This window comes from Aethalodelphis obliquidens, unplaced genomic scaffold (assembly GCF_003676395.1).
Source record: "Aethalodelphis obliquidens isolate GAN/ISIS:26980383/991018 unplaced genomic scaffold, ASM367639v1 scaffold12, whole genome shotgun sequence".
Taxonomy (NCBI): domain Eukaryota; kingdom Metazoa; phylum Chordata; class Mammalia; order Artiodactyla; family Delphinidae; genus Aethalodelphis; species Aethalodelphis obliquidens.
Genome location: NW_020837956.1, coordinates 11,642,054 through 11,652,558, shown reverse-complemented (window position 1 = coordinate 11,652,558; position 10,505 = coordinate 11,642,054). Strand labels below are relative to the sequence as shown.

General features: G+C 39.0%; 1 pseudogene across 1 annotated transcript; it reads left to right on the top strand.

Moving 5' to 3' along the window:
• Positions 1–266: 266 nt before the first annotated feature.
• On the top strand, positions 267–1,355 carry LOC113624128 (receptor-binding cancer antigen expressed on SiSo cells pseudogene; annotated as a pseudogene). The gene has a single exon (XR_003434231.1). The product of XR_003434231.1 is annotated as a receptor-binding cancer antigen expressed on SiSo cells pseudogene (transcript).
• The last annotated feature ends 9,150 nt before the right edge of the window (positions 1,356–10,505 follow it).

Below are 10,505 nucleotides of genomic sequence, written 5' to 3'. Positions count from 1 at the left end.
TATATATATATATATATATGTATAAAATAATGGAGTTGAACTACCGAGAGCCGCCTTCAAGGGCGAAGGAGGAGAGGCAGGAGGAGGGACTGGGGGAGGGTTTCCCGACGAGGGGGCGGCTGAGACAGAGCGCGCGCCCAGCTTTGAATGAGCGGGGCTGGGACTGAGCCGGCGGAGCGCAAGCTCGAGGAAGCGACCAGCAGTGCGCGTGCGCGCGCCTTGCGTGCGCGCGCAGCCCGCAGCAGCTGGGAGCCTTCGCTGGGCGGGCGGGGAGGGGAAGGGGCAGGTTTTGATTCCCACCATGGGTATCACACAGTTTCGGTTATTTAAAGTTTGTACCTGCCTAGCAACAGTATTCTCATTCCTAAAGATATTAATACGCAGACCTGGCAGAGGACGGAAATTAAGTGGAGACCAAAGAATTTTGCCAACTACAGTTGATTATTCATCAGTTCCTAAGCAGACAGATGTTGAAGAGTGGGCTTCCTGGAATGAAGATGCACCCACAAGTGTAAAGATTGAAGGAGGGAATGGGAATGTGGCAACACAGCAAAATGCTTTAGAACAACTGGAACCTGACTATTTTAAGGACATGACACCAGCTATAAGGAAAACCCAGAAAATCATTATTAAGAAGAGAGAACCATTAAATTTTGGCATCCCAGATGGTAGCACGGGTTTCTCTAGCAGACTAGCAGTTACGCAAGATATGCCTTTTATTCATCAGTCTCCTGAATTAGGTGACTTGGGTACCTGGCAGGAAAATACCAATGCATGGGAAGAAGAAGAAGATGCGGCCTGGCAAGCCAAAGAAGTTCTGAGGCAGCAGAAGAGAGAGAAAAGAGAGCAGCAGAACAGCAAAGGAAGAAAATGGAAAAGGACGCACAGGGGCTAATGAAGAAAGAACAAAACAAAATTGGTGTGAAACTTTCATGACAAAATGTTCTTCAGATGTCATAGTGTCAGTACGAGAAACATGAGCTCCACAACCCAAGTAACATTTGTATGGAGCTAAGAGTAGTTTCAGAATACAAATACACTGCTTGATTTTAATGCATTCATCAGGCCATGCAGGACACCAGGGTTCTCTCAAAGTCCCTTGAACTCTTAGTGATTGAGACTCAACAAAAAAAGACTTGTGAGTTAATATTTTCTTCAACATGTTCCAACTATAAGACAATTGTTTGCTGTAGAGAAATTATTACAAATGGAACAGATCAGTACCTCTTCAAGCTAGTGTTTCTAGCTAATTAACTGGGTGTAAATTTTATGGTGGGAAAGAACTCTGCTGTCTATAATGCTTTCCTTCAATGTGCATAATGATAAAATAAGTAATTTTAAATATTAAAAAAAAATAATGGAGTTGAGAACGTCTGTGGCTTAGGAGGCCGCCGTAGTTCACTGCTGCCCAAACTGCTCTACCTGGTGTTTAAAATATTTCATCCAAAGGTCTCACTTACCTATCCAACCTTGCTGGATTTTAGGAGTCTACTTCCAGATTCTTCCCTTGACAGGTGCAAAAACTGATAACCAGAGATTTTAAGAGATGGCTCATTCTTATGCAGCTGGTTAGTATTAGAGTTGACAAAAGCAATGAAGTCTCCTATGAAAATATATTTGCCATATATTGTTAGTAAAAAAAAAAAAATCTTTCATTAAACAGCGTATTTCTACATGTGAGTATGTGTGTGTGTTTTCATTCCGGGTAATGAATGTGGTTGCTTTCTATTTTCTTCTTCTTCCTCTCTTTTAAAAAATTTTATTGAAGTATAGTTGATTTACAATGTTGTGTTAATTTCTGCTATATAGCACTGAATCAGTTATACATATATGTATTCTTTTTCATATTCTTTCCCATTATGGTTTTATCACAGGATATTGAATATTGTTTCCTGTGCTATACAGTAGGACCTTGTCGTTTATCCATCCTATATATAATAGTTTGCATCTGCTCATCCCAGACTCCCAGTACCTCCCACCCCCACCCTTGGCAGCCACAAGTCTGTTCTCTATGTCTGTGAGTCTGCTTCTGTTTCATAGGTATGTTCATTTGTGTCATATTTCAGATTCCATATATAAGTGATATATATAGTATTTGCTTTTCTCTTTCTGACTTACTTCATTTAATATGATAATCTCTAAGTCCATCCATGTTGCTGCAAATGGCACTATTTCATTCTCTTTAATGGCTGAGTAATATTCCATTGTGTGTGTGTATGTGTGTGTGTGTGTGTGTGTGTGTGTGTGTATGTATATATATACATACCACATTTTCTTTATCCATTCATCTGTCGATGGACATTTAGGTTGCTTCCATGTCCTGGCTATTGTAAATAGTGCTGCTATGAACATAGGGGTGCATATATCTTTTCGAATTATAGTTTTGTCTGGGTATATGCCCAGGAGTGGGATTGCTGGATCCTATGGCAACTCTATTTTTAGTTTTTTAAAGAACCTCCATACTGTTTTCCATAGTGGCTGAACCAATTTCCATTCCCACCAATAGTGTAAAGAGGGTTCCCTTTCTCCACACCTTCTCCAGCATTTATTATTTGTAGACTTTTTAATGATGGCCATTCTGGCTGGTGTGAAGTGGTACCTCATTGCAGTTTGGATTTGGACTTCTCTAATAATTAGCTATGATGAGCATCTTTTCATGTACCTATTGACTATCTGTATGTCTTCTTTGGAGAAATGTCTATTTAGGTCTTCTGCCCATTTTTCTATTGGGTGGTTTGTTTTTTTGTTACTGAGTTGTATGAGCTGTTTGTATATTTTGGAAATTAAGCCCTTGTCAGTCACATCATTTGAAAATATTTTCTCCCAGTTCGTTTGTTGTCTTTTTGTTTTGTTTATGGTTTCCTTTGCGGTGCCAAAGCTTATAAGCTTGACTAGGTCCCATTTGTTTACTTTTGCTTTTATTTCTATTGTCTTGGGAGACTGACCTAAGAAAACATTAGTACGATTTATGTCAGAGAATGTTTTGCCTATGTTCTCTTCTAGAAGTTTTGTGTTGTCTTATGTTTAAGTCTTTAACCCATTTTGAGTTTATTTCTGTGCGCGGTGTGAGGGTGTGTTCTAACTTCCATTGACTTGCATGCGGCTGTCCAGCTTTTCCCAAACCACTTGCTAAAGAGACTGTCTTTTCTGCATTGTGCATTTTTGCCTCCTTTGTCAAAGATGAATTGTCCATAGGTGGGTGGGTCTATTTTCTTCTTTTGATTGTCTATTTTTTCCTTGATATACTTGTAAGACTATTGGTTGATTTGGAACAAAAAGGGAAATTTAGTGGTTTATATGACTGGGAAGTCTAGGGACACTCTTTCCACAACAGCCAGAACATGTGAATCAAAGCAGGGTGTTGTCCTTCATTAGATTTCTTGACCCTGTTTCGCTCTGAGTGTTGGCCTCCTTCCCACCCACTGAAGGTGATCTTCCTCCATGTGGCCAGGAGACGTGGCCAATGGCAACACTACTCTTTGTTATTTCCACTCCATAACTCCAGGAGAAAGAGAGTTTCTCCAGATGATTCTGACTGGCCCTGTTACCAAGTCCAAGCTTGTACTGCTTGCCGCATGACAGGCAAATAAATCGAGAGCTGAGTTGTTGGGGCAAAGAATAGCGACGTTATTGGGAAAGCCAGCAGACCGAGAAGTTGGTGGACTAGTATCCCAGAGAACCGTCTTGCCGGGGTTTGGAGGCTAGTTTCCTTTACAGAACAAAGAGGGAGAGGTGAAGAGTAAAAAAGGCAATAAGTTGCTGCAAACATTTCCTGGTTCCAGCCAGACTCCAGAGGGGATGTGTTAATTTCTTCTTTCCTGCCGCCATTCACAGGTGGGCCTGGTCAGGATGTTTTCTGTGATCGCAACAAAGGTATTTTAGCTTAACACTCACACATGGGAGGCAGGGTTGCCAGAGATGGGCCATTATTTATACTTTAAGCTATAGGCAACATCCCTTTAGTTATTAACTTGTAGCGAAAGTGATAGAATACAAAGGTTAAAGTAAGAGAAACAGATCCAATGTGGAGTCAGCCTTGTTCTTCCCTGTTATAGCCCCTCCTGGTCACATGACCCAGGTAGATTTGTAGCTACGTTCAGGAGAGGGGGAGTCTCTCATGGATCCAACCAAGTCATGTGCCTCTCCTGTCACAGGGCACAATTCCATGGTAGAGATCCCTGACAATACTTTATGGAGTGGGAAGAATTAGTCCTCAGAAGAAAGACAACCAAACCACATGTTCACCATAATATGTATTACTCTTTCAGTTAAAAAAAAAAGAATATAGTTATTTTAGGAAAAAAGAAAGTCTTGTAACTTTTCTAGTCTCTTCCTGTCATCCTATAGAGCTTCTCCATTTACTGCCCTCACTACTCTCTACTCCCAGCATACTTGGTCCTATCTCTGTGATGTTGCTGGGCTTTCCCTCTCTGACTGAAAGGAGCATCGTACCTACGTAGAAACCTGGGTTCTAGTCCAACCTGTGCCATTAACCACTCTTTGTGAGTCTTGAATGTAACACCCTCTCCTGGAGCCTCAGTTTTCTTAACCCTGTGAATACATGAGTGGGGAGGGATTCAGATGACTAATAAACACAAGTATGAGGAGACTCCACACAAGGGGTCTCCCATTTTCCCAGTGGGAAGTATGGCAGACACACAAAACGAGTTCAATTATAATAAGGAAACTTTTCAGAATGCACATGAGTATCAAATTGTATTTATTTGTAATTTCTTTATACAGACTTATGAAGATAGCATATTTTATAAAGCATTAATTAGTCACACAGTGTTTTCTACCCTCATGTTCTGTGAGTAATTTTATTTAATACACATAAAATATTTACCATGAGCATCATCCTCAACAGAGCCACTTTTGAATCACCTAACAGTTTTCCAGAGTATGCCATCTTTATTTCTATTGAAGTTTTTTGAAACTTAATCCCTTTTGAATCTGTGTAGGATGTTTTCACTGGCATTTACTATCCCTTGTCACAAATACTCATTCAAAAGACAGTATCCTTGATCTTCATTTCTTTTGTGTGTGTTTGTGATACCTACAGCATGTCATTATGTTGATTTTTCAAATGATCTTTAAGAGGTTGGTTTACAATGGCATCCAGCGCTCACAATTATGAGCTCGTACTCCAGGAATAATTCCTACATCTTTATTCGATTTATTGTTTCCTTATTGTCTCCAACCTAATCCATCATGTGACTTCTATACACATCCAACTAGCATTAATAGTGGGTATTTCAGGTGAACATCTTTCATTTACTTCATTATTCCAAGTAAAGTTAATAGATGTGCGCAGTTTGTTAAGAATGTGGATAATGTGACCCCCTCTTTACTGAGGGATAATTCGGAGAGAAACCCTCACCATAATATTTGTGATGGCAAGGGGAAGCAAGAAGAACAGTTGATGAAAGTCGGCTTTTGAAACTGTACACACCATAGAGGAGAGACAGGGATGATGCTGTATGAGGACTCAGTCATGTAGGGAATTAACCTGGGAGGACCTGCCTGTGGCACTAGTACAAAGGCAGATATGGGCTGTGTTGAGCCAGCAGAAGCCGAGTAGGGACCACTGGCACCTGGAAAGATAGGTCTTGGTGTGAGTTAAAGGGAAAGGAAGAGAGGGTGAGTTTTAAAAGGATCTTTCTGCCTGGAGTGAGAGCAGGAAGAGAAACAGGTCATTTGTTGCACCTCCATTTACTTCAATATTAACATGTCACGAGTCCTTTCTCTAGGGCACTTGCTAGTCACGAATGTCACATTTCAAATCTGAAGCCTAAAAACTGTTGATAACTGTCACTGGGAAAAACTGAGAGGTAGATGAATAGTGAATACAAAGGAATAGAGATGAATCATCGACGTCATTTTCTGAGAGGCTGTATGAAATTTCTCACTGGGTGTGAGGGGGGAGACACGATCATCTGCAAAGACCTACCCCCTATGAAAGTTAAGAATGTTATGACTCAGGTTGGATTTAACAGAAGATGGGAGAGTAATGAGCTGTTCTTGCCTGGGTTTATTTGCACAAGCAAGGAAAGCGCTTCTGTGACACTTCTGTCAGATAACATGTTAGTTGTAGAAGTAAGCCCATGTTTTTGAAAACTATTTCAGAGACTTAAATGAATAAAATACATGATAATATTTGTTAATGAAGCATTTTCATGAACATGATTTCATCTGATCATACACACCTGTGAAGTAGGCCTGTTACTGAACGCAAGTTTGTGTGCCCGACGCAGAGTGAGGCCAAAAAACAGACATTTGAGTTTGGAGCAGAGAAAGGTTTATTGCAGGGTCATGCAGGGAGGCGGGTGGCTCATGCCCCCAAACCCCCGAACTTCTCGAAAGCACTTTTAAAGGCAAGGTGAGGGAGGCGGGTGGTTAGTTGTTGCAAACTTGTTGGTGTTGGATCCTTTGTTCTCGTAGCTGTCCACATAGGTCAGGTCACTATGTTCCTGTAAACCTCCGAAAAGACAAATGTTATTCTCTGTCTTACTTTTTATCTCTATATGAATGGACTCTTAAAGGTCAGAGCCCTAAGAATAGGCTATCCTGTATATTTCAGGCTATAGGCAACATTCTTTTAGGAAAGGTGCAAAGCCAGCATGACTAAGCACAGGCAACAGCACAAAGGTTAAAGTAAAACAGATCTAATATGGAGTCAGATTTGTTCTTCCCTGTTATAGGCAGGCATTATCAAAATTCCTAATTTGCAGATGAACACAAGACAGAAGTATGAAGTAGTCAATTGCTCAAACCTACTTCAGTGAGGTGAGCTCAGAGACTATTGGACTTGCCTAGTAATGTTCCCTCTCATGCTGAGAGTTCTGAAACCATTTTACAGCATGGCACCCAGCACAAGGCTACAGTGAGGTTTACCCTCATCTCCTTCTTTGAGAAAAGTCAGGCAGTCCCGGTGCTGGGAGGAATCCCTCTTCTGCTGGAGGGAAAAATGCTCTGATGTAAGACTCACAGATTCAAAGACAAGAGAGTTATTTTGTTTCAGGGTGTCTTTGTTTTGCTGCCATTGGTTTAGAGTTGGTTTAGTAAGACATGGATGTGGCAACTCTCAAACAGTACAAAAGTTTACAGTGAAACATATGTTTTGGTCTTATGTGCTCCTGACCCTTAATATTCCAGTCCTGATCCTAAGAGGTAACTCTCAAACCACTGTCTTGTGAACGCTTCCAGAGAAATTCTCGGTATATCTAAGCACATTATTGTTTATCCCCTGCCAGTATATTTTTTTTAACACAAATGGTAGTGTTGAATGCTGTACCTTCTACTGTATCTTGGAGGCTATTCCTGATCGTTATACAAAAATCAAGCTTATTCTTTGTAGGAGCTACTTAGGATTCCATTAAGTAGATATGACATGATTTATTTATCAATATTTAGGTTCCACAAACAATGCTGAACCAAATATATTTTATAAGTTTGTGTATATACAAATATATCCTCGCAGAAAATAAATAGCTACAAATGTAAATTCTGCATCAAAATGTCTATGCATTTAAAATTTGGAAGACATTGCCAAATTGTCATTCAAAGTAAACTAAGTTATACTCCTATCAGTTATGAATGAGATTAACTGTTTCCCTCATCAATGTTGTATATTACCAAACTATTGATCATGACCAATTTACTGGTAAAACTTACTTTTTAAAAAAAATTAATTTATTTATTAATTTATTTTTGGCTGTGTTGGGTCTTCGTTTCTGCGCGAGGGCTTTCTCTAGTTGCGGCGAGCGGGAGCTACTCTTCATCGCAGTGCGTGGGCCTCTCACTATCTCGGCTTCTCTTGTTGTGGAGCACAGGCTCCAGACGTGCAAGCTCAGTAGTTGTGGCTCACAGGCCCAGTTGCTCCGTGGCATGTGGGATCTTCCCAGACCAGGGCTCGAACCCGTGTCCCCTGCATCAGCAGGCAGACTCTCAACCACTGCACCACCAGGGAAGCCTGAAAACTTACTTTTAATTTGTATTTCGTATATGGAGTCAGTATTTCTGAAGATTTGTTTCACAAATATGTGAAGAATTTTAAACTAGTTAACTGTACACTTAAAATGGTTAATATGGTAAAAAACATAAATTCATATATTCATGAATTATATATTTATGAATTCATACATATATTTTAATTTTTATTGAAATATAGTTGATTTATAATGTTGTATTAGTTCCGGTGTACAGTTAAGTGATTCCGTTATACATACAAATATGTACATAGATTATTTTCCATTATAGGTTATTACCAGTTATTGAGTTTAGCTCCTTGTACTATAGGAAGGAACAGTAGGTCATTGTTGTTTATTTTATATGTAGTAGTGTGTATCTGTTAAACTCCTAATTTGTCCCTCCTCCTCCCCTTTTCCTTTGGTAACCAAAATGTTGTTTTCTATGTCTATGAGTCTATTTCTGTTTTATAAATAAATTCATTTATATAATTATTTTAGATTCCACATATAAGTGATATCATATGATATTTGCCTTTCTCTGTCTGGCTTACTTCACTTAGTATGATAATCTCTAGGTCCATCCATGTTGCTGCAAATGGCAGTATTTCATTCTTTTTTATGGCTGAGTAATATTCCATTGTGTGTGTGTGTGTGTGTGTGTGTGTGTGTGTGTACACATATACATGTGTGCATGTGTGTATATATATATATATATATATATATATCTCACATCTTCTGTATCCATTCATCTGTCAATGAACACAGGTTGCTTCCCTGTCTTGGCTATTGCAAATAGTGCTGCTATGAACACTGGGATGCATGTACCTTTTTGAATTATGGTTTTCTCCAAATATATGCCCAGGAGTGGGATTGCTGGATCATATGGTAGCTCTATTCTTAGTTTTTTAAGGAACCTCCATACTGTTCTCCATAGTGGCTGCACCAATTTACATTCCCATCAACAATGTAGGAGGGTTCCTTTTTCTCCACACCCTCTCCAGCATATATTATTTGTAGACTTTTTTTGATGATGGCCGTTCTGGCCAGCGTGAAGTGGTACCTTATTGTAGTTTTGACGTGCATTTCTCTAATAATTAGCCATGTTGAGCATCTTTTCATGTGCCTTTTGGCCATCTGCATGTCTTCTTTGGAGAAATGTCTATTTAGATCTCCTGCCCATTTTTGCTTTTCTGATATTGAGCTGCATTAGCTCTTTGTAATTTTGGAGATTAATCTCTTGTCAGTTGCCTCGTTTGCAAATATTTTCTCCCATTCTGTAGGTTGTCTTTTCATTTTGTTTATAGTTTCCTTTGCTGTGCAAAACTTTGAAGTTTAATTAGGTTTCATTTGTTTATTTTTGTTTTTATTTCCATTACTCTAGGAGACAGATCCAAAAAGATATTTCTGCAATTTATGTCAAAGTGTGTTCTGCCTATGTTTTCCTCTAGGAGTTTTATAGTATCCAGTCTTACATTTAGATCTTTAATCCATTTTATTTTTTGGATATGGTGTTAGAGGATGTACTAATTTCATTCTTTTACATGTAGCTGTCCAGTTTTCTAAACACCACTTATTGAAGAGACTGTCTTTTCTCCATTGTATAGTCTTGCCTCCTTTGTCATAAATTAATTGACCATAGGTGTATGGGTTTATTTCTGGTCTTTCTATCCTGTTCCTTTGATCTATATGTCTGTTTTCGTGCCAGTACCATACAAATAAATATAGTTTTATAGCCCTATATGCATTGTTTGTTATTGTCTCTGTCCATTTTTTTCTACTGGCTTGATGCTCTTTTCCTTATTGGTTTTTGTTTGTTTTTGTTTTGTTTTTTTTTGCGGTACGCGGGCCTCTCACTGTTGTGGCCTCTCCCGTTGTGGAGCACAGGCTCCGGACGCGCAGGCTCAGCAGCCATGGCTCACGGGGCCCAGCCGCTCCGCGGCATGTGGGATCTTCCCGGACCGGGGCACAAACCCGTGTCCCCTGCATCAGCAGGCGGACTCTCAATCACTGTGCCACCAGGGAAGCCCTCCTTATTGGTTTTTAAGAGCTCTTTTTATTTTGAGGAATATAGTCCTTTGCCATCTGCTGCAAATATTCTTCCCAGTTTTTAATTTTTATGAAGTTTATGGTATTTTTCCACACAAATTAAAAAATGTTCTTGTGTAATTCAAAATACCAATTTATTACTCAAATTTGATGTTTCTTAGAAAATATTTATTTTGTGATTGTTTTATAGGTTTTCTTTAAGGCTTTAATATTATTTTCATTTAAATTCTTAATGTATCTGAAATATATTTTGTTGCAGGAAGTGAGGCAAGAATCTTATATTTTTCTGAAATGAATGTACAGTTGTTCTAATATGTTCTATTAAATAATCTAGTTTTTCCTCCACTGAGTTAGAATGCTACCAAATTTCCACATGTAATTGAGTCTACTTCTGGACTCTCAATTCTGTTCAATTTATTAATCTCTATATTCATTTACAAGTCCCAAACTGTTTCTATTACTGTGATTTTATAATACATCTAATATACT